General features: G+C 35.1%; 1 protein-coding gene and 1 pseudogene across 1 annotated transcript in view; one reads left to right on the forward strand and one right to left on the reverse strand.

Moving 5' to 3' along the window:
* GALNTL6 (polypeptide N-acetylgalactosaminyltransferase like 6) overlaps positions 1–23,681 on the reverse strand; it is a 1,206,234-nt gene that overhangs the window by 1,043,410 nt on the left and 139,143 nt on the right. The gene's annotated exons all lie outside the window — the stretch shown is intronic.
* On the forward strand, positions 15,650–15,943 carry LOC114210186 (protein S100-A10 pseudogene; annotated as a pseudogene).

Genomic DNA, 23,681 nt, shown 5'->3' on the forward strand with positions numbered 1-23,681 from the left:
CATAATTAAAATGATACTTATTTTCACTTGTCATTGATTGCCAGTATCATAAGTTACACATCAACTCCAGAAAGTATTTTCATTTTATTAGTGTGAGTCCTATTGTAATTCATTTTAGATTATGATGTAAGATTATATAATTTCTAGTAGGATTATGTTCAAATATGGAATTGGAGAAGAAAGTTGATTCATTTAAGAGGTCAATATAAAGAAGAGAAAATTGTACCAACTCTGCAATTTAGTGATTATAAAAACAACAATGAATTATCAAAACATTATTCTGAAGAACAGAATCTCCTAACCTCTTAACTTGTCAAAAGTAGTCTATTAAAAAAGTCTACCTGTAGGAAGAAATTTATAGACATCACGAAGGTCTATTTATGGATTTGAACTTCAAGTAAAACATCAACCCAGAAGTGATTCTCTTCCAAGTCTTTTAGCAATGGATTCTTTTTCTGAGAAAGCAGAAAGAACATTAAAAACAGAGAGCAAGAAGACCAAAGGATTCAGACGAAATAAAGAAGAAAGTCATTACAGAGGATTTCCAAAAGTTCCTTTCATAGCTATGTAACTTTGGGGAAAATAAACTGAGAATTAGTTGATCTAATGGAAGAAGTAGAACTGCATTTCTGATTTTGGAATCTTAGAATTAAATAAACTCATATGAAGTCAGCCCTTATGTCTGTATCACAGAGTGATTCAAACAAAACCTAACATGCAAAAAAAAAATGTTTTAAGACTAAGGTAAAATAAAGATTATTAAGTTAATGAAAAAAATGGAAAAATACAAAATATCATGATCATACAGTATACAGCATGTCATTCAAGATTCAGCAGCAAGCTTCCTATTCTGCATATAGTATAGCTCCTTCTCTCATTTTCTGTCTTTATAGTTCTGTATTATTTAAAAATTTGTGCTGTACTGCTGTATGTGTGTTAAAATTGCTATCGCATAAGCTGAGAAATAAAATGATACTAAAAAGTTTGAACATCCCCTGAACAGCTTGAGCATGAGAGTTAATAACTACAAAAAAACTAAAATATAGGCCTTATATATGGGATAAAGCATAAGTTTAAATCCACACTAATTTATTTTTTCTAACTTTATTCAATAGATGTCTGTTTTCTTATCTTCTCCCTTTCTTCTCTGCTTAAATGTCACCTTCCTTTTAAATGTTTACTGAATCCTGTCCATATAAAAGTGAAAGAACCTTCACAACTTTCTTAAGAACTCACAAAACCATACACATTTCCTTGTGGACTTTTGCTTAGAATGGTTTCCAATGAAAAAAGTTCTTCCAGTTTGAAGCAAGAATGGTGATGAATTCTTTCTAGAGAGTGAAGAGTCATAGAAGTAGCTGGGAAGGCTATTAAATTGGGTTCTTTTCTCAAAGGTAGGAAATCCTGCCAAGCTACAACCAAAGTAGCCTGGCCAACTGAAGGATCAACGGTATAAAAAACTTCCTCAAAGCTGTCATGGAGACTCAAACTGTGGTGACTACAATTGGCATGCACCCAAAAAATTGAAAATATAAAGGCTGCTTGGCTTTAAATTTCTCCCCTACTGTCAAAGATACAAAAAGGACTTTTTTTTCCCCTCTATGTCTGGCATCTTATAAAAATTAAAACTCACTGAGCATAAAGGGGGGAAATGTACTGAATTTCAAGGGAAGAATGTCTGGAGAAATTGGCTTAATTGCAAGGTTAATGGTTTTCTAGTATCACATATGCTAAATTTGTCAGACAGGATGATCAAATAGTATTTGTGGGGAAAAAAATGTAACACCTGTTTGGCCAAGAGTTCTACAATGACTCTCAACAAAGGGCCAAGCTTCATTCATGATACAGATAGATTGCTATGCCTGCCAGTTCCATGTAACCACCCATGTCTGTTTTAGCCAAACCCATATTTGTTTCTTAGTTTACATATATATATATATATATGTGTGTGTGGAATTATTATTAATTCTCTTATTACAGTGAGGTAAATATAGATCTCATTTATCTTGAAGTGACTATAGATTATTGACTCCTGATATTGACTCCATTTTTTTTAATTTTTAATTTTCTGTTCTCATCAATTACTGACAATTTTCTTGATTCTTTAGGTTATTTTTGAAAAATATTTTATTTATTTATTAGAAAGAGAGAGAGAGAGAAAGCACTAGCAGGGGGAGCATCAGGCAGAGGGAGAAGCAGGCTCCCCACTGAGCAAGGAGCCCATTGTGGAACTCGAACCCAGGACCTTGAGATCATGCCCTGAGCCAAAGGCAGACACTTAAACAACTGAGCCAGTCAGGTGCCCCTCTTTAGGTTATTTTTGTTTTAATCCATTATATTCTACAAGATCATATTCTTATGAAGTAATTATAAATTTTCTTGTATGGCATAAATGCTTTGGTTTAATGCTATTGCACTATGGCTATTAGACTGGTTTCTTCTCTAGTCTGGTATTTTCTTTCGGCCTGTCAGATTGTACTTTCCTTTTACCTGTATAGAGCTTCTAGGCTCTTTAGTATCTATACTGCTTTGCCTCTGAAGATTATATTATACAGGCAAATTATCTTCCTAATATTTTCCTAATTCATTTGTTTTCATTAGTCATTCATTTAACAGCTGCTGTATCTACCATGTGGTAATGTGAGAATCCAGAGATGAGGCAGCATATCGTTCTCGATGAAACATTCTTATTACATTCCCTCTCCATATCCTCCCTCTAACTATCAGCAATTTTAAGATTTACCTTAAATGTTCATCCTTTTCCCTTGCCTTTCCTGAGGACACAATTTTTTCTGTTTCTTCTGTTTTTTTCATAATTAATAATGAGATATGCTTATTAAACACACTGTATGTGACTAACAGTATGTTTTTCATGAAATTTTTAAATCTGTTCTCATAACAAACAAAAAAGTTAGATGAAATCTGTTGATTACTGTTACTACTGTAACAGTGTTTTAGACAAGTAAAGTGACCTATTTGAGACCACACAGGGAAAAAAAGCAAATCCAGGACACATACATATGATTGTGAGGCTCTAAAGTTCACAACTTCCTTACTGGATATCTACCTAGAACTGTATGATATGCTCCCATATTCACCTTTACAAGTAAATATGGCATTCACATCTCTCTATTGCTTCATGTATGTAAATTTGCATCCCATTTAGATTTATAGATTCTTTTTTTTTAAGTTTTATTTACTTATGAGAGAGAGAGTGTGTGTATGAGCAGGGGGAGGGGCAGAGGGAGCAGGAGACAAGCAGACACTGCTCTGAGGAGGGAGCTGGACCCTGAGATCATGACCTGAGCCAAAATCAAGAGTCAGATGCTTAACCTACTGAGCCATCCAGGTGCCCCTTAGATTTATACATTCTTAGTAGGTAGGACATGGATCTAATAATTACTTATCTGGGGGCGCCTGGGTGGCTCAGTCGTTAAGTGTCTAACTTCGGCTCAGGTCATGATCCCAGGGTCCTGGGATCGAGTCCCATATCGGGCTTGCCACTCAGCGGGAAGCCTGCTTCTCCCTCTCCCACTCCCCCTGCTTATGTTCCCTCCCTTGCTCTCTCTGTCAAATAAGTAAATAAAATCTTTAAAAAAATAATTACTTATCTGTACTCTGCCAAACCTAGCTTAGATATTGATAAATAAAAGTTTTCCATTAAATATTTGTTTTCAATAATTAAACAGAATTTTCTTCTAAAAAGAAAAACTAAAAAGTCTAAATGTATACAGGATGTAATCCAAGTCATTTTCCTCTTTCATCTCAATAACTCAGTAGTGAAGTAATTAAACACAGATTGCATGACGTTGGACCTTACACACAGAAAAAACATATTCTAATGAATTAATGAGTCTGAAAAAAGGCTATGCTGATGTTTCATAGGATTCATTCAGTAGCATTCTAACAATTTTATAAACAGAATAATACTTAGATAATCAAAATCACTATGAATTCACATATTTTACTGGTATATAAAGCAAAGAATAATAAAAGTGGATATGGTACTCTTCTAATATATAAGAATAGCAGCTAGGGGCGCCTGGATGGCTCAGTCATTAGGTGTCTGCCTTCGGCTCAGGTCATGATCCCAGGGTTCTGGGATCGAGTCCCACGTCGGGCTCCCTGCTCAGCGGGAAGCCTGCTTCTCCCTCTCCCACTCCCCCTGCTGTGTTCCCTCTCTTGCTGTCTCTCTCTCTCTGTTAAAAAATAAAATAAAAAATCTTAAAAAAAAAGAATAGCAGCTAAATGTCCTTAATGAACCATTTTATTATTACAGGAAAGAAAGTTATTTATGGCTCATCCAAAAAATCAATACATTGATTAGCACTTGGCAAAATCATCAGAGCAAGAATCAATAATAGTTAATGCAATATAACACCAGATTACTATTTATTCATACATTTGATTATGAGTGAATTTTATGAATTAAGCAAGTCAACTAGCCATCCTAAAACTTCTTTTGTTCTGGAATTATGGGGTTGTATTGAATTATTAACCCTTTCAGTTATAAATATCTGACTTCCTGAATGAGAGCAAAGGAAGAAAAGTTCATTGTTTACAGCTGAATTACCAGATTATCAAATTTGGCAGACTCTATTTGATTTCCTATATATTTATTGTTAATAACATGGGAGTATGATTAGGAGATTGAGGTCAATGTCAAATTAAGATACCCCTTCCCATACAACTGTGAAATAACAAGCTTCTGTAAGAATCATTTATTTGCCTTTATAAATAAGTCAACTTTCTTTATGAGCATAAATTTGTGAAATGATTAAAAATGTTATCAATTCACATTTTAGTTGCTAATCTGCAGCCATCATATCCATAAGCCATGAATTTTCAAAGGTATTATGACTTTCATTATAAGGGATGATAACTAGCTTTCCCAGACACGAAATGCCACTCCTCCTTTCGTTGTGATGGGCATAACAATATTGGTGCTCTTCATTTCTCTTCCATTTCCCTGTTCTTGAATCTGAGCACTGGTCTTAAGAGAAAGAGTGTGTCTTATCTTCAGCTTAGTCACAAATTCAGTTCTCACTTCTGAAATTAAGTTATAATGCATGTGTAGGCTGTATTTATTCAACATTGCTTTTAATTCACACCTACATAGAGGATTTCTTCTGTGAATTCCAAAGCAATATCCTTATGATATCATACTGGATAAAAATCTGAACTGGTGCTTCCTCGACATCTCATGCAAGCAATATTTACCATAATTTCATGGGTAAGGGGACATTACACATTCTAGGCAAGGAAATGTCAAGTAGGTGAATTATGTAGAAAAGCTGGATCAAGTGTAGTGCCCCAAGTAATGAGGCAGAGACCACAGAAATTCTGCATTCAGCAGCTGGTGCCAGAGGTGTGGCTGAGAGACACCTGAGATATTTCACATCCAATGTTGCCTTGGACTGGAGACTGAGGAGTGACTAGGCAGGCAAGGAAAAAGACCAAGAAAGTGGTAAATTTCTAATGCATGGACCTTCACTAGTTATTGAAAGGAAATGTGCAGGCTTCAAAAACTTAAAATGAATAAGCAAAACCAAAAACAACCTTTACTCAACATCACTGATGCCTTTTGAAGTTTCCATGTAAAAAAGTGATCTTTCTTCTGGAAATAATAACCAGGTTTGTAGACATATGGCAGAACAGCAAGAAAAATACAAGTATCTAGAAGAAAATCTGTCAGTTATCCATGAAAATGCATCTATTTTTAAAGACTCAAAGAGATATTGTTGCTTAATAATGAAATTAAGTAAGAGAGCAAGATTTTTTGGGCTTCTAGAAAGCTCCAATTTTTACAATAGGGGATTAGATATGTAAGGAAATGAATAATTATTATGTAAACATATACACACAAAGCAAATTTCTATAACTTAATTTATATTCAGTGCAGTCAAAGCTGTATTACTATCCAGAAACTAATAGTTTTATGGAATCAACAGGTCCTTCTTAATACCTTTTCATTTATTAATTAAGTAAATTTTTAAAGAATAAGAAGCTGTGTCATATAGAATTACTGAATTGGAACAATAGGTGAATGAGAAATTTCTGAGATTTAACTCTAAAATATTATCAAAAATAGCCATAGCGATTCTTACAAAAATCCATGTCATTTTATTATACTCATTTTCGACAATGAATTGCTTTCTCTAAAGTCAGACTCTTACCCCAGAAATTAAGTTAAATTTTAATAATTCACCAAATGCTTTTTGAGGTAAGGTTTCCCAGTCCCCTTCTCAGTACTTTTTGAGTATACTGAAGAAGGGGACATTCTTCCACCCAGGAGTATCTGAAGTGTAGTTTTTCACTTCATAGCTAAGAAAGTAAGTCTAGACGTTGTTGATTGTTTGATATTCTTATCAGGTACTTATATTGTGAAATGTGATCATGCAGGGTCAACTGGAAGGTTTCACCGGACATTGCTAGAGATCTGTTGTTAGCCCTGGGGTGCTATCTATTCCATGATGTTACCATGATGGCTTCTATTATTTTTCTCAGTGGTGTCAGCAAATAGAAGCTCAATATTTATTTTTTTATTCATCATTGGAATGTGCTTTCTTCTCAAGTGCAAAAATGAAGAAACACAAGATCACAGGAAACTGTGTCTGCAACTGAATCAATTATGTCCTGTTTTGATAGTTTTTGGTTTTGCTCTACTATGATAAGTGTTAAAATATTTTCTGTCATTTTTAGGGGCACCTGGGTGGCTCAGTCTTTAAGCGTCTGTCTTCATCTCAGGTCATGATCCCAAGATCCTGGGATTGAGCCTCACATCAGGCTCCTTGCTCAGCCAGGAGCCTGCTTCTCCCTCTCCCACTCCCCCTGCTTGTGTTCCATCTCTAGCTGTCTCTCTATTTTTTTCTTTATTTAAGATAAAAAAAATCTTAAAAAAATATATTTTCTGTCATTTTTATATAATTGTTCTGGTTTCTAACAAGTTCAGGTCATAACAGCCCTTTTATGGAAAAGATGGTGTTGTTAGCTCACAGGCATAAATGAATGTTTCACAAAGTGATTTATTACTATATTTAGAATACTTTCTTGAGACTATTTGTATTAAAAACACTATAGATTTTTTTTCTTTTGGCATAAAAGGAAATGATCCACATCGTACAAAAATGTTCTTGGCCTCACAAAAGTCAGGTTCATACAAATTTTGCATTTTTTAATTACAAAAACCTGAGAGGAAAAACAGATCAACTGTTGAAGCAGAAAGAAATCCTAAAATTTAGCATCTGGGACACCTCCAATTAAGTCAGTGAACCAGTGTTTTCTATTTTGAACAGATGTTCCACACCTTTTCCAAGCACTGAACAGGTTTTTATACCCACTTGGTCTATTTATATTGTACTTGGCTTGTCTTCAAACTTCTATTAAATGACAGATTTTGAATGAAAAAGGACATTTGATTATGCCAATACCATGAGCCATTATTTGTATACACAACACTTTGTTCATCAAAAAGTAAGCCCCTTACTAATTTAAGGAACTGGTATTTGAACCTGGAGATAAGTAAATTTTGTCTGATTTTTCTATGCAATAATGCCAGATTATCCACAATTAGAACAATTCCTGCAGATTAGCCATGGAAAATCTTATCTTTATATTATTATTATCCCTTCATTTACTCTTGCCTTTGTTTTCAACATGAAGACCACATTTGGCATGAACATTATCATTTTTAATTCCTAAAAAATGTAGAAAAAATCCTTACTTTTTATGTACCAAAACAATAAAGCAGCAAAACTGTTAGTAACAAGACTGATCTCTATACACTTGACTAGGAATTTTTAAGTCAGTAGACCACACATCTTATGGATTCTTATGGATTCACACATCTTATGGATTCAGGATTCTACCTACGTTTCTCTCCAAAATACTGATGCACAAGATAAAATGTCATCAAAATAAAAGAATCAGTGTGTTCTATCTTATAACCTTGTTATAGTCTGTTGTAGAGCAGCCCTTTGGTTTTCTCTGTTGTTACTCCTATGTTATCAATATATGACCTGGCTGTATTGCAACACAGGATGAACTCTAGACACCTGTTCACATGTTTTAATTAGAGAAAATAATACTGAAAACACCCTGTGTTTCAAAGCATCTATTCTTACTCTGGTGTTACCAGGATTTTGACACTAAAAGTCAGAGTTATAAATGGAACCTGGAACCTGTCCTCCAGCACTTTCCACATCACTCCCCGAACACCTTAGTCCATCTACTGCTGGCATCTTGCAAGCTGAGGAAAAGAGACATGAAGCTTCTATTCCTTGCAGGAAAAAGCATGAGAGAAATGTCTCTAGAGTATTTGGAGACCAGATGTTACTGCTGGGATTAGGAGGGTTCACCAGGATTTGGGAGCACTGGGATACAATGAACATTCTTAGGGAATAAATGTTAGATGGAGAGAACAAGGGGTAAGTAAGTCAAATTTCAAGGTCACAGTTTTGCATGGCTGCCACTGGACAGACTGAAAGAGTAACTGGATACTGAGAATAGGCAAAAACAAAAACAAAAACAAAAACCCATATATTTACATAAACTGGTAGCATAGTCTTCTCTAAGAGCTCCTAAATGAGAAATTTTGTTATTGAAACTCTAAAATCAGGGTCTTCTTACTCATACCCCCTTCCTGGTTTCACTCAAAAAGAAATTTGTCATTAGACTTAACTCTTCTGCAAATGCACATTCACTCTCCTAATTTATTTTAGAATTACTTTCTCAATGTCCTCTAATAGTTACATAAAGTTTTAGGCATTTCAATGATAAATCACAGACCATAATGCTGTAGTCTCAGTTTCATCCACCTTGTTTCACCAATAGGTATTCAAGAAACTGAAATTATATCATGTCTTAATATGAAATGTTCTAGTCTGTTTGTCCCAAAGGGTCTCCTCTGTCAGTTGTATACAGAAATAAACTGAAAAGACTGCCAAAGTACAGACTATTCTGAAGACTTAACAATGAAGACGTAGCAACTTTTAATCTAGTCATAGTCCAAGGATGTGAATTTTAAAAAGCTTTCTGGTAATTATAAAATTTGAAAAAACCTAATTTAAAGAGACTAAAATGACATAATTGTAAATAATCTTTGTAGTGTTTCAAAATTATATGGCTGAAAGAATATAACTGAATGTTTCAGATATAATTGATTACCTAATCTTGAGTAACTGTTGGGAAAAACTGTAAGTCTCTAAAATCATGAATTTTATGTCAAGGAACATGATGAAGAGACAAAATAGTAAATTTGATATTCATAGGTCATATAGCTAGTATGGACCAACCCCGGGCCAATAATTTTGACTAGAGACAGAGTATCTTTAAAAAATCAAGGTAATTTTTGCATTTCATTTCCAATTATAAAAATTTGTGAACTATTATAAGTCAGTAAACAAGCTAATATACAGTGCAACTTATATCATTTTGTAGAATCTTGTGTAAAATAAAATAGTCTCAATTAACCCCTGATAAACTTAGTATCTAGTACAATGCCTAACATATTGTATACACTCCATTAATATTTGTTGAATGAGTTAATAACAATGAATTTTATTTTAACTATTTCCTACTGATACAACTAATTTCAATCTTTACCTCTTAAAGTAGTAGAAACAACAGAAAATGAAATAATAAACATGTGTTTATATTTTTCATATTAAAGCTAGTAATTAAAGTGTGTTGTTAATATATGTTTATTTTGGGGATCAGAAACTAAAAGTTGTGGCAGTATAGGTCCTTTCTATAAAGTTACAATTATACTTACTGAAAAACAGGAATACTGCATTTTTATTTTTCTAAAAGCTAAAATTACTATACTAAAATAGGGGATCTTTTGGGGCACCTGGGTGGCTCAGATGGTTAAGCCTCTGCCTTTGGCTCAGGTCATGATACTGGGGTCCTGGGATCGACTCCCGCATTGGGCTCCCTGCTCAGCTGGGAGCCTGCTCTTCCTTCTCCGTCTACTGTTCCTCCTGTTTGTGCTCTCTTGCTCTCTCTGTCAAATAAATAAATAAAATCGTAAATAATATAAAATAAAATAAAATAGGGGATCTTTTAAAATCAAACAGATGAATATCTTTAACAATAAAATAGGATTAATATTATAATGGGTGGAAGATCTAAGGAGTATTTTCCACTGTACATATCACACAATTTTCCACCTTTATCACACATAAACATATCCTTAATGATTTAATACAACATAAATATCACATGGAGAATCTTGCTAAAATGCTAGTTCTAATTCTATGAAGGAGGCTTTGAGTTTCCACATTTCTAGAAAACTGACAGATGATACCGATGCCACTGGTCCTGCCGACCACATCTTGAGTAACAAGGATTTAATAATACACCTGGAAAAGGTATTGAATATGGACACTGGAAATTTGGATACAAAGTACAGATCTCTTATAATCTAACTGTGCGACCTGATGCAGTTTATTCACCTACTCTGGACATCTGTGTATTTAGCTATAAAATGGGGGGTTGGGGAATGTCACCATGTTTTCTTAAAGTCCTCGAAACTTAGATGTGTATAGCATTCTACTCCATTCTCTAAACATCCTATTATTTACTTTTGTTTTATTTCTCTTTACTCATTTTTAATTTTTTTTGTATTATGTGATGTTAATCACCATACATTACATCATTAGTTTTTGATGTAGTGTTCATACATAAAAGAAATGCCTAAGAAACTGTGCCTAGAACTCTGGAAGGACTTTCTCTCTATAAAGTGCTGTGCCCATTCCTTGAAGAGCTGTGCAGAGATCCCCGCTGTCTAGACAAGACACCTCAGCCACCTGCAGCTTCCAACCTGGCTTCAAATGGCTTTAGTCTCAGAGAGGTGCTCAGCAGGCCTACAGGCTTTCAGCTTCCCCGTGCAGCTGTTCACAGTTGGTAATGAACAGAGTCAATAATCCCTCTCTCTCTTGTGTGTGTTTTTTTCGTTTTTATGTTTTTGTTTTTGTTTTTTTTATAACACCCAGTTTCCACCAACACAATTCACCGGGTAACTACATAAAACAGACATGTGCCATGTTGCATATTGCAATTCCAAAATTGTTGTGGTAAATCTTGACAAAACAGTAGTCACTAGAACACATAGAAAATAAATGCCATAAAGGATACTATATTAGTGTTTATCTATACAATTTATATATTTAGGAAAGCAGATGTAGTTTTCACACAAACAGCCATAGTTTTCCTGATTATTATTTAAAGTCACCCAAACAAAATCATCTTTAACTGTGTTGAAGTATCCTCCATGAACACAACTGTGTTGTGTTTTTCTGCAACAAATCTATTGCATGAAAAACAAGGCTTTATAATATATTATGAACAGACAATTTATACAAATAATTCTCATGAATTGCAACAAGATATTCCGTAACAAAAGCATTTGATTAAAAAGAAGGTTCTGTCAGTTATGATTTCTCATTTAATAACAATAAAGCTGATAATGTTTAGAATAACAATATAATTAGACTTTTCTAAAATGATGTTTTTTGGAAATAAATTTCATTAACAACATAAAATGTGAATTGGATATCTTGATTTTTATTCACTGTATATTTTTTCAGCTTCATCCCTAATGGGTATCCTTACTCTTAATACTGAACAGATGGTAGCTACAATATGTTGTACACAGTGGGAAAGGTAACTAGGAATGAATAAAGCATAATTCTCCTCATTGTCCCCCTCCTTTCCAATATTTTAAAATGTCCAGTTGAGATTCAAATTTGAGGAACCTCAAACAAAATATCAGTATATCTGGGGCAATTTTTTTTTCACATAAGACAATGATGGATATAATCTTTTATTCTAACACTAATCTATACAATTGAAATTTCAGTCATCAACAGTTGAAAATTTTTAAGTATTTAAAAATCAGCACTACAATACCAGTAAACAGGAAAGTGATTATCATATGGTGTATCTACAACTTTCTCTATAAATCCAAAGTGTCAGTAAATCCTGAGTAAGACTGTCAACAAGAACATTATGGAATACATTCCTGCATGAATGCAATCAAGGATGTTCAATAAAACTCTGCTGGGCTAGACATACATTAAGAATGAAAGTTGGCAGGATGTCCAGCCACTGGCAAATGGCAAGGTGTAGTTTAATAACCACCTGCAGGCAGGATGGAGGAAATTCTTTGTGAATGCAATCTACTAGCAATTCAGGCAAAATGGCATTGCTGAGGGATTGTGGAAAGATATAAGGGCTGGCAGGCCACTTGATGTGAACTTCTCAAGAGACTTTTCCACTAAAGACACATGCAAAAACATCACCAAAAGATATTGATAAGCACTGAGGAAAAAACTTCCCTTAACCAAATCAAAGGCTGGCATCAGGCACAGTTTTGCATCTAATTGCATATTTATTACACTTCTCTCTTTTTTGGTGCAAGAAGGATCTAATCCATATATACTATATGTCAAAGATATGCATAAAATTATGTATAAATGAAAAGAATGAAAACCAGGGAAGTTTGTGCTACAGACTTTTTTTTTTAATTTTATTATGTTATGTTAGTCACCATACATCACATCATTAGTTTTTGATGTAGTGTTCCATGATTCATTGTTTGTGTATAACACCCAGTGCCCCACTCAATAACTGCCCTCTTTAATACCCATCACCAGGCTAACCCATCCCCCCAACCCACCCCTTCTAGAACCCTCAGTTTGTTTCTCAGAGTCCATAGTCTCTCATGGGTCTCCTACAGACTTTTCTAAAGAAGACAGGCTAATATTTCAAATCAGTTAACATTTTAATTTTTCATATTTCATAAAGTGCTTTTATGTACTTACTTCATTGGGAGCACATATCAGTCCATATCTATGTAAGGTATACATTAGTTATAGATAAGAGATATGAGGATAAAATCACATGACCACAAAACTCAGATCATCTGCTTCCATCATATTATACACACTGCCTCTGAATACAATGATTCTAGAGGAGAGATATTGGCTTGCAGTTTAGTACAAGAAACAGGCAGAAGATGACCAAATGCTAAACTGAGACAGAACTATTTTGTGAAAGAAAGAGCACCTCACCCACACAGTTGGATTTAGGGGCCTCGGATGTGTGAGTGGTAGGGAGGGGGGGAACAGGGAGAATCAGCAAAAACAGCAATATATTGCCCCCTTCAAGGAAGCTAATGGAGAAGACTCAACTGAAAGTAAAAGATAAGGCACCTAGGTGGCTCAGTTGTTAAGCATCTGCCTTCGGCTCAGGTCGTGATCCTGGAATCCCTGGATCGAGTCCTGTATCGGGCTCCCTGCTTGGCAGGAAGCCTGCTTCTCCCTCTCCCACTCCCCCTGCTTGTGTTCCCTTTCTCACTGTCTCTCTCTCTCTCTGTCAAATAAATAAACAAAATCTTAAAAAAAAAAGGAAAGTAAAAGATATAAGTTAAGACTAAATCTGAAACTACAGTAAACAACCACAGACAACCTCTTGGGAAAAAGAAAATTATCTATAAAAGATTTCTCCCTGTATCTTTTTTAATAGAACTATAGTTGACATACAATGTTGTATTAGTCTCAAGTGTACAACATAGTGATTTGACAATTCTATACATTATTCAATGCTTACTATGGTAAGTGTGGTCACCATCTGTCACTATATTGGTGTAACTATTATGGAAAACAGTAAAGAGATTGCTCAAAAATTTAAAAATAGATATACCATATGATCTAGTAATTCCACTACTGGGTATTTACCCAAAGAAAATGAAAGCACTAATTCAAAAAGATAATATTTTCCTGTTATAATAAAGCATTCTTACTCTGTATTTTTGGCCATTGTTGTTGGTGATTTCATTCAATGAGTGATACTAGAAAATATAGAGAAAGGCCTGTGCATAGAAAGCACAGAATGTGAGTAACGTAATATGAGTAACCAGTGACAGAGTAAAGGAACCTGTTTGGAATATTGCTGATATATATGCCGGTCCTTCCGTGTGCACCCCTTGTATGTGATAGCATCACTTTCCTTTTTTTTTTTTTTACTGAAGTATAGTTGACACACAATGTTACATTAGTTTCAGGTGTACAGCAGAGTGATTCCACAAGTCTATACTTCACCCTGAGCTCGCTGCCAGTGTAGCTACCATCTGTCATCTTACAGCGCTATTACAATACCAGTGTCTAGTTTTCCTAGTGGCATCACTTTGTTATCCAGATAGAGTAAAGAGACATGCTTTCATGGAAGAGATGTAGAATATGATTGGGTTTTTAAAGACTAATAGAATTCAAATAGCTGCAAGGGAGTAAGAATGGCAAAGCCATACCAATGAGATAAAAGACTTCAGTATATTCACAGAGGTTAAAACGTGTAAGTTGTGTTTCTGGAAAAGTAAGTAGACTGAGTTGAATACAAAAAAAAAAAAAAATGGGTGTGGGGAATTAGTGGGGACAAAGATGGCCAGACAAGTTGGGCCCAATGAGAGAAGGTTTTAAAGACCTGCAAGGAAAACAAGATGTCACAGAGAAATGACAGGTCTGGATACTATAGATTATTTAATGCAGCTAATATATGGAGAAACATAAGTAATTATCTCTGGAGTTGAAACCAGTGAATATAGTCAATAAGAGTTACTATGCTCCTTAAGAAAAAATTGATATCAAATACACAGAGGAAATCATTTTTTTTAAGATTTATTTATGTATTTGCGAGAGAGGGTGAGAGTGCATGTGTGCACACGCACGTAGGAGCAGGTGGAGGTGTAGAGGGAGGAGGAGTGGGAGAGAATCTCAAGCAGACTCCCTGCTGAGCGTGGAGCCCCATGTAGTGCTCAATCTCATGACCCTGAGATTGTGACCTGGGCCCAAATCGAGAGTCGATACTTAACTGACTGAGCCCCGCAAGCACCTCCAAATACATAGAGGAAATCTTAATGCATAGAGTATTGTTTACCATTTCAAGTATAAAATAAAATGGCAAATAGGTATCCCATGATAGTAAAGTTTTTGTAATAAAAATAGGAGACTATGAATTGTAAAGTACATTAATGATGTATTTTCTCAAAGATAGAATTTTTCATATTATTTTTCTTTTATAAAAATGTGAAAGAGATCATTAAAGGGATATGGAAAAGCTGTCACACATAAGTACATGAATATGCATTCACTTATTCTCTTTATGATTTTATTTAGTTATTTTTGCAAGAGAGAGAGCATAAGCTGGGGGAGGGGCAGATGGAGAAGGAGAGGCAGACTCCCCGCTGAGCAGGGAGCCCAATATTGGACTCGATCCCAGGATCTTGAGATCATGACCTGAGCTGAACGCAGATGCTTAACTGACTGAGCCGCCCAGGTGCCCCAGCATTCACTTATTCTTACTAGTCTTCTCATTTTAAAATTTTCCAGCTGTTTCCTCATTTTATTTCTCAGACTGAAAACCAGCAATCACTGTTAAGACCATTCTTTCTGGCTTGTGGCCTGCAGGCTCTGGAGCCAGAATGCAGTGATTTCACTGATTTCAAGTGACTCCACTGTTAAATGACCAAGAGCACATTTTTAAAACTCCCTGACCTCAGTGTTTTCATCTGTTAAGAGGAAGTAATAGTAATACTGGTGGGCAAATCGTCCCCGCCGCGCCTCAGGCCAAGGTTTCAACAGACCTCACCAAAATGCCGTCTCAAATGGAGCACACCGTGGAAACCATGATGTTCACGTTTCACAAGTTTGCTGGGAATAAAGGCTACTTAACAAAGGAAGATCTGAGAGTACTCATGGAAAAGGAGCTCCCTGGATTTTTGGAAAATCAAAAAGACCCTCTGGCCATGGACAAAATAATGAAGGACCTGGATCAGTGCCGAGACGGCAAAGTGGGCTTCCAGAGCATCTTCTCGCTAATTGCTGGGCTCACCATCGCATGCAATGACTATTTTGTAATACACATGAAGCAGAGGGGAAAGAAGTAGGCAACATGGAGCAACACTCCCACCCACCCAATGAGAGTTTTCCTGAAGGGTCTCTTTAGGAATCTGTCCCACAGCTTCCCCCTGTATAAAGGATTCCATGAGCAGATGGGGACCCTCAGAAAATGTACAAATAAAATCCAACCCCCATTTGAGAAGCAGAGAAAGAAAAGTCAGATAAGCTTTTGATTTTTATATTGCTTGCACCCTCTTGCCCTCAATAAACAAATTCCTTTTTTAGTTCCTCACTTGAAAAAAAATAATACTGGTGTGTGTATATATAGATATATACACACATTTAAAGGAGTTAGAAGTTTATTGACTACACCACAAGGGAACAGCGGGTAGGACAGCAGAAGAGAGACTGTCTGCCTACCCTGGTATCTGTATTTAGAGTTGTGAGGATTCAATGAGTTCATAATATAAATTACTTAGAACACCACCTGGTGTAGACTAAATATTTATTAAAGATTTATTATTTTTCAGACATCGATTGTGTTTTCATTCTCTAAGAACAATTATGAAACACAATTTGAGAGAAAATTTAGTCAAAAATAACAATTTTATTATACCTAAGAGTAGATGCCCTTATTCTTGCAGTTATTCCACTAACATTTATTGAGTTGCTACTCAGTCAGACATTGTTCTAGATATTGGGAATGTTATCGTGTCCTAAAAGGAGTCAATGAGTGGTAATTACTCTGAAATTAAGAGAAACATGAAATGAATCTTTAGAGGATGAGGGAAGGTGTCTTCATTTACAGAAGTACCAAAGAAATATGAAGAAAGACCTACATATAACAGTGGCAGTCAGGCTGAAACCTGAGTGACGTGAGAGACACAACTATGGAACGATCAGCTAGGGAGAAGGAGTGGCATTCCAAGCAAAGTGGATCACAAAATTTAAAATCCCTTAAAGAGGAATATGATTTTCACCTTCTCTTAGCAAGAAGACCATTCTGCTGGAGCAGAATGATCTAAAGGTTAAGAGGAAGTGGTAAGAAAGAGAAGAGAAAGGTGATGGGGTAGTTATGCACAGCCTAATGGAACAGGGAAAACTTTGGTACAGTATGTGTAAAGCATGAGAGAAGAGAGGAATCATGTATGATACCAAAATATTTACTCTAATTATGACATATGCAAAACATACCAATAATTGTAAAATAATAGTGAAAAACATAAGAAAAGATATGGTATATTCTCCATAAAATCCAAACAGTTCCAACCTAACTCCACAAATGTTATCCTTAAAACGTAGTAAGCTGGTTCCTTTTTTTAAATGCGAAGTAAATAGCCAACAACAGCAAAGACAATCTCAAATAATAGAACAACTTTAAAGGAAACAGCTTATCAGATAGAATACCTTGTTTTGAACTTACAATTCTTTTGAAAAGCATGGCGTTTGCTTAATGGAACAGAAAGAAAATACTAGATCCTCTTCCTGTTTCAGTGGAAAAGTCTGCATTATTCCATGAATTGTGCTGAAAGAGATGGCTACCCCTTATGATCAAAGAAAATTTACATGGCTCCCTAACATTCAACAGAATAAACAGTGACACATAGGTGAAAGCAAAACTAAACCTACAGAAGGAAATATGGGGGGACATTTTAACAATCTCAATGGAGGGAATTCTTAAGAGAGAAAAAAGACGTCATAAACAAATTGAAAGCAAAAGACACAAAAAGGAGAAACTGTAAAGCCTATAGACAACAAAGGGTTAGTGTCCAGAAAATAACAATAGCTTGCAAAATGAATAAATAAATAAATAAATAAATAAATAAATAAATAACTTGCAAATCAGAAAGAAAAAATCACACATCTCAACTAAAATAAATCTAAAAAATACAAACCATGAGATTCTCAAGAGTAAGAAATCAAAAGGTCAAGAAATACATTACAGGATGTTTGGTCTCATGAATCATCAGGTAAAAATAAAACGGTAATAATAATGAGATGCTATTTCATATTCATAAGATGATAAAACTTTTATAAGTCTGATAATAACAAGCATTGGTGAAGATGTGGGAGATGGGAACTCATTTATATTCATGAAGCTTAGGTAAAGTGTTATGAATTTCTAGACAAGTGGAAGATATGCATGTCCTACAATCTAGATATTCTATAACAAGGAATTTAAACTCCAAAAATTCTAACACATGTACACAGGAGACATGTACAAAGACTTCTTAGAAAGATAGTATAAAAATTTTACCTTTTCTGTGGCTAATGATTTTAGTAGCAAATGACTAAATGAATGTGCAGGACACACATGATAGCATTCTGAGTCAGAATCTACATAAAACAAGATGGAAATTTTTATATACACATACATACATATATATATAAGTTTATTTTATATATACATGTATACATTATATGTTTATCTTTTTAGATTTTTTATTTTTTTTTATTTATTTGAGAAAGAGAGAATGAGAGATAGAGAGCACGAGAGGGAAGAGGGTCAGAGGGAGAAGCAGACTCCCTGCTGAGCAGGGAGCCCGATGTGGGACTTGATCCCGGGACTCCAGGATCATGACCTGAGTCGAAGGCAGTCGCTTAACCAACTGAGCCACCCAGGCGCCCTATATGTTTATTTTTATAAAATAAAAAAATAAGTCATCTGCAAAGGAATCAGAATGAGGCTGGCCTCAGGCTTCTCATGAAGCAATGAGAGTGATGATTTTAATGTTCTGAGAGTAAATTACCCTCAACCTAGAATCCTATATCTGACAAAAATAATCAAATGTTATGGTGGATATTCAAGGACTCAAAAAATTTACCTCCTCACATCAAGTTTTGGACATCACCTAATGACCCACAACCAAACAGAAACTTAAAGAAAAACATGGAATTAAAAAAAATAAAATAAAATAAAAATTAAAAAAAAAACATTCCACAATGTTAGGTGAGAAAATCACATTACAAAATGACAAATATGTCATCATACTATTTATTATTTTAAAAGAGAATATTTAATATTTGTGGTTTTTGAAATAAATATTCAATAAAATACGTAAAAATTAGCTATGATATGCAACTTTTTTCTAAGTAAAAGTTAACTCTGGGAGCAAGCACTGAAAGAACGATGAGGGTGTTGAGATGAGGATAATGCTTTATTTCTTTCAATAAGGGAATGATGTGAAGTAAATAAAGCATAATGTGAACATCTGTTTAATCTTAGTTATGGCCCATGTGAGTCAGTGATGTTATCTTTGTAAAATTTCAGATGCTTCATAATTAAAACTTTTTAAAGTGAATGTTAAAACATCTTTGGCTGCATAAACATTGGAAGCGTATTACATGAGAGCTATGTCAAAGTATTTTATACTGCTGTTCATCTAACTATTATGGTCACATCTTGATAGGAAATACTTCCTTTTAAGTAAAAGCAGCCCAGAATTTTCCCCCTTTAGTTACCTGTATCAATGCAAAGAAAAGCAAGATGTCTTTTCCACATTAATTTTTAAAAAATATGTCTTCTGGGTAGACAATTGTAGCTCCAAACAGGTGGTTACCAAAGGGATTTTTCCCAACCCTAATCACAGAAGACAACCCTAAAACAAAGATATGTAACTTAAATTGGCAAAAAGAAAATATATTAAAATTAAAAAAAAAAAACAGCATTCCTTGTCTAAGGCTGGCTCTATAATTTATCCTATATACAAGGCAGAAAACTAAAAGGAAGTCAGACACCTCATTTTCCCTGAATTCTGAATGTAACTATCAACACACTTTGATTTCCTGATATCATTCCCTACAGGTTTGCCAATCTCTTTGTTTTCCTTCATTTCCACTGTCCTGGTCCTAATTCAGGCCATTACCTCTGACAGGATCACTGAACTCTCTTCCTAAGTGATCTTACTGACTCGAGTTTTTACAAACCAATCACTTCTCATACTTTGGTCAGAGTCTTTCTCCCCTCCTTGCAGAACAGCATCTCTGGCTCTGCATTACCTGATCCCTAGCTTCCTCCTAAGCCATGTCTCACCATTCACTTGGACCTTCCTGACACGTTCTTGTCTGCCCATCAGTATTTTTGCTCCAGTTATTTTTCTCTGCCAGGAATGCCCTTCCTGCCTTCGTTTGTTTGCTAATTTTTTTTTCCTGAACATCATCCATAGAACTTTCATTTCTTCTAGGAAAACCTTCTAAATGCTTAGGCTGAGCAAAGTGCCTACAGAACTTTCCAAATTCTAAGATACAATACATACAGGTGGTCCCTGTGACTCCTACCTCCTGGTATTCACGCCTCTGTGTAACCCTCTCCAAGTGTGGTGCAACTTGTGAGCTGCCTCTAATCAATGGAATACAGCAAAGGTGATGGAAGGTCACTCCCATAATCATGTTTTATGTACAAGATTCTGTCTTGCTGGCAGATTTACTTTATCTCCATTATTACCTTTCAAGAAGTATGCCATGGGGTAAATGGCCATGTTGGAGTAACCCACTTGAGAAGGAACTCCATGCGTCCTCTAGAAGCTCAGGGCTGTCAGAAGTAAAAAACTGAAACCCTCAGTCCTATGACCAAAAGAAACAAATTCTGCCACAGCCTGAGGACTCTTGGAAGTTGATCTTTCCCTAATGGAGCCTCTGATGATACTGCAAACTTAGCCAACACCTGGAATATAGCCTGGTGAGACCCTGAAGCAGAAAACCCAGATAAGCAGTTTCCAGATTTCCAACTAGAGAAACAGTAACAGCTTGTACATACAGATGTAGTAGTATATATCACTTGAGCTACTATATGTGTGGCAATTTGTTACTGCTAAAGATAAACTGAGGCATATTAAAATTTTATGATTTTATTTGAGCAAAAATCAATTCAAATTGGCAAGTGCAAAACTGGAAGTGGTTAGGACTGCTCCACAGACTGAAGCCAGGGGAGACATTTATATATAAAGACAAAATGTGGAAATGTGAGGAAATTATTTGATTGGCTAAAGCTTAAAATCTAGCTGGCTATTAGTAACTGGTTGTCCTTGGGTTTCAACTTTGTAACCTTGAGGCATTTACAGGGTTGGGTTTTGGTTTGCTTACAAAGGCTACCACAGCGTTAGACCCACCTCAGTCTAATGGCCTCCTTTTTCATTAATTTCACATTACATAGCCACAGATAACATACTATGTTATGAAGAAGTTATAATTTCATCGGTCTCTCTGATTAACTAACCCCAAAGACTACTTGAGATGAACTCCAAGCACAGTTCCTGACATGTAGCTGCCTTGTAATTATTGCTCATTGACTTCAAAAGTAGATTTCATGTGAGAGTTGAAATCCAAATCATTACAACAAAATTTCAGTCTTTGAATATCCTTTAATTTATTCAAGAAGACCGAAGAGAGTAATATTTTTTCACTCTTCCAGATCACTGTGTGACCTACTCAATTTAAATGAAATCTCCTCTGGAAAGCCTCTCTTCTATTCTTTCATAACATTCTACTCATGTTTCTTTCTGCAATGTGTATATGAATCTTGGAATATGTTTCCTATCTCTCCCAATATACTTTGATGTTTTCAACTAGATATTTAGTCTTTCTAGCCCCAGTTCTTAATGTAGTAGAGATGTCCCTAACTTGTATTCAACTTACAACTTTCCAACTTTACAATGTTGCAAAAGCAATACACATTCAGTAGAAACCATACTTCAAATTTTGAATTTTGATCTTTTTCCTGGGCTAGCAATATCCCCTATGATACTCCCTCAGGATGTGGAACAATGGCAGGGAGCCCCGGCTCCTTGTCAGCCACAGGATCATGAGGATAAACAACTGATACACTTGTAATCATTCTGTACTCATACAATCATTCAGTTTTTCACTTTCAGTACAGTATTTAATAAATTACATGATATACTCAGACTTTAATATTAAAGGGGCTTTGTTAGGTGGTTTTGCCCAACTGTAGGCTAATGTAAGTGTTTGAGCATATTTATGGTAGGCTAGACTAAGCTAAGTTGTTATGTAGGTTACAAGTATTAAACTCGTGTTATGGTGAGCGCTGTGAATTGTGCAAGACTACTGAATCACAGATTTGTACCTCTGAAACAAATAATTCAATATATGGTAAGAAAAAAAGAAGAAGAAGATAGCAGGAGGGGAAGAATGAAGGGGAGTAAGGCGGAGGGGGAGACGAACCATGAGAGATGATGGACTCTGAAAAACAAACTGAGGGTTCTAGAGGGGAGGGGGTGGGGGGATGGGTTAACCTGGTGATGGGTATTAAAGAGGGCACACACTGAACGGAGCACTGGGTGTTATGCACAAACAACGAATCATGGAACACTGCATCAAAAACTAATGATGTAATGTATGGTGATTAACATAACAATAAAAAATTTTTAAAAAAGTATTAAACTCACTTTTGACTCATGATATTTTCCAACTTACAGTGGGTTTGTCACCACATAACCCTGTAGTAAATTGAGGAAGATCTAAATTTACTACATATTTTGAGCTTAATAATGCTAAAAAAATAAAATAATTGATTGGAAGCTGATTAGATTTCTGGCTCTCTATCCCAAAAATTATATTAGTTTCTGGCTTTTCAGGGACACAAAACCACCCTGACTCTCAGGCATGTCAATAGACTCAAAAAAAGGATATTCCCTGGAAGTTCACTAAAAATTGTACTCCAAAATGTCTGAATTCTCTTTCTACATAATTTCATTTAATGATAATATATAATTATTCCCAGTCTTCATATTTCTGCCCCTGACAAAACCCTTTTTAGGGTTCATGCTGCTAGCCCCTTTTTCCACTTCTACTGGAATACTTGTATTATGTTCATTTGAATTGGCATAAAAAAAATTTAAGATGAGGGCGCCTGGGTGGCTCAGTCATTAAGTGTCTACCTTCGGCTCAGGTCATGATCCCAGGGTCCTGGGATCGAGCCCCACATCAGGATATCTGCTTGGCGGGAAGCCTGCTTCTCCCTCTCCCACTCCTCCTGCTTGTGTTCCTTCGAGAGAAGGAACTGTCTTTCTCTCTGTCAAATAAATAAATAAATAGAATCTTTAAAAAAAATTAAGATGAATGAAATATCAAATAATCACATTTTATGTGAGGTAAGGCAATAACTTTTTTCTCTTCTTGGAAAATATATTCTTGGAAATCATAAAAGATGAAATAGCTTATTTTCTATAATAATACACATATTGGTTAATTTAATTATTAATATTAGTTAATTGATTTAATGATATGGTAATGAATTGTTATTAAGATAGTCAGCAAAAATACTTTGTATTTCAAAAACGGAAAAATTCTTCATGCATCTCTATGTCGTGGTCATAATCCCAGGACCATCCCTTTTATTTGATAATTTTTCACAGTACACAGATTTGGGAAAGAGAGAAGATCAGAATCTCTTGATGGCCTTACTGTAAACTGAAGTAAACACAGAGTTATCCTGACCTTATTTGATTCTTAACTTTAAGTTGATTAAGGCACAATGAAATATATAACAGTATCCCAGTCAATTTGCTATAAACTTGAAATCATTGTCTTGACATCTTTACATTGAAAATTAAATTGATTGGAAATGTTATGAAATTGATGGTAGTGCTATAAAGGTCAAATTTAATTTTGTCCAAAATTAGTATAATTAAAAGTACCAACAAGTATAATGATGTAAAAATCTTCATTCTTGAAGAATGACTGTGTACAAAAATTAAAAATCCATTTTTCAGAGATTTCATATAAAACATAATATTACCATTCATTTTCAAATGTGGTAAGACAATT

The sequence above is a fragment of the Eumetopias jubatus genome, unplaced genomic scaffold (assembly GCF_037043125.1).
Source record: "Eumetopias jubatus isolate StellerSeaLion01/CBP00866 unplaced genomic scaffold, mEumJub1_p1.0 scaffold_2, whole genome shotgun sequence".
Classification (NCBI taxonomy): domain Eukaryota; kingdom Metazoa; phylum Chordata; class Mammalia; order Carnivora; family Otariidae; genus Eumetopias; species Eumetopias jubatus.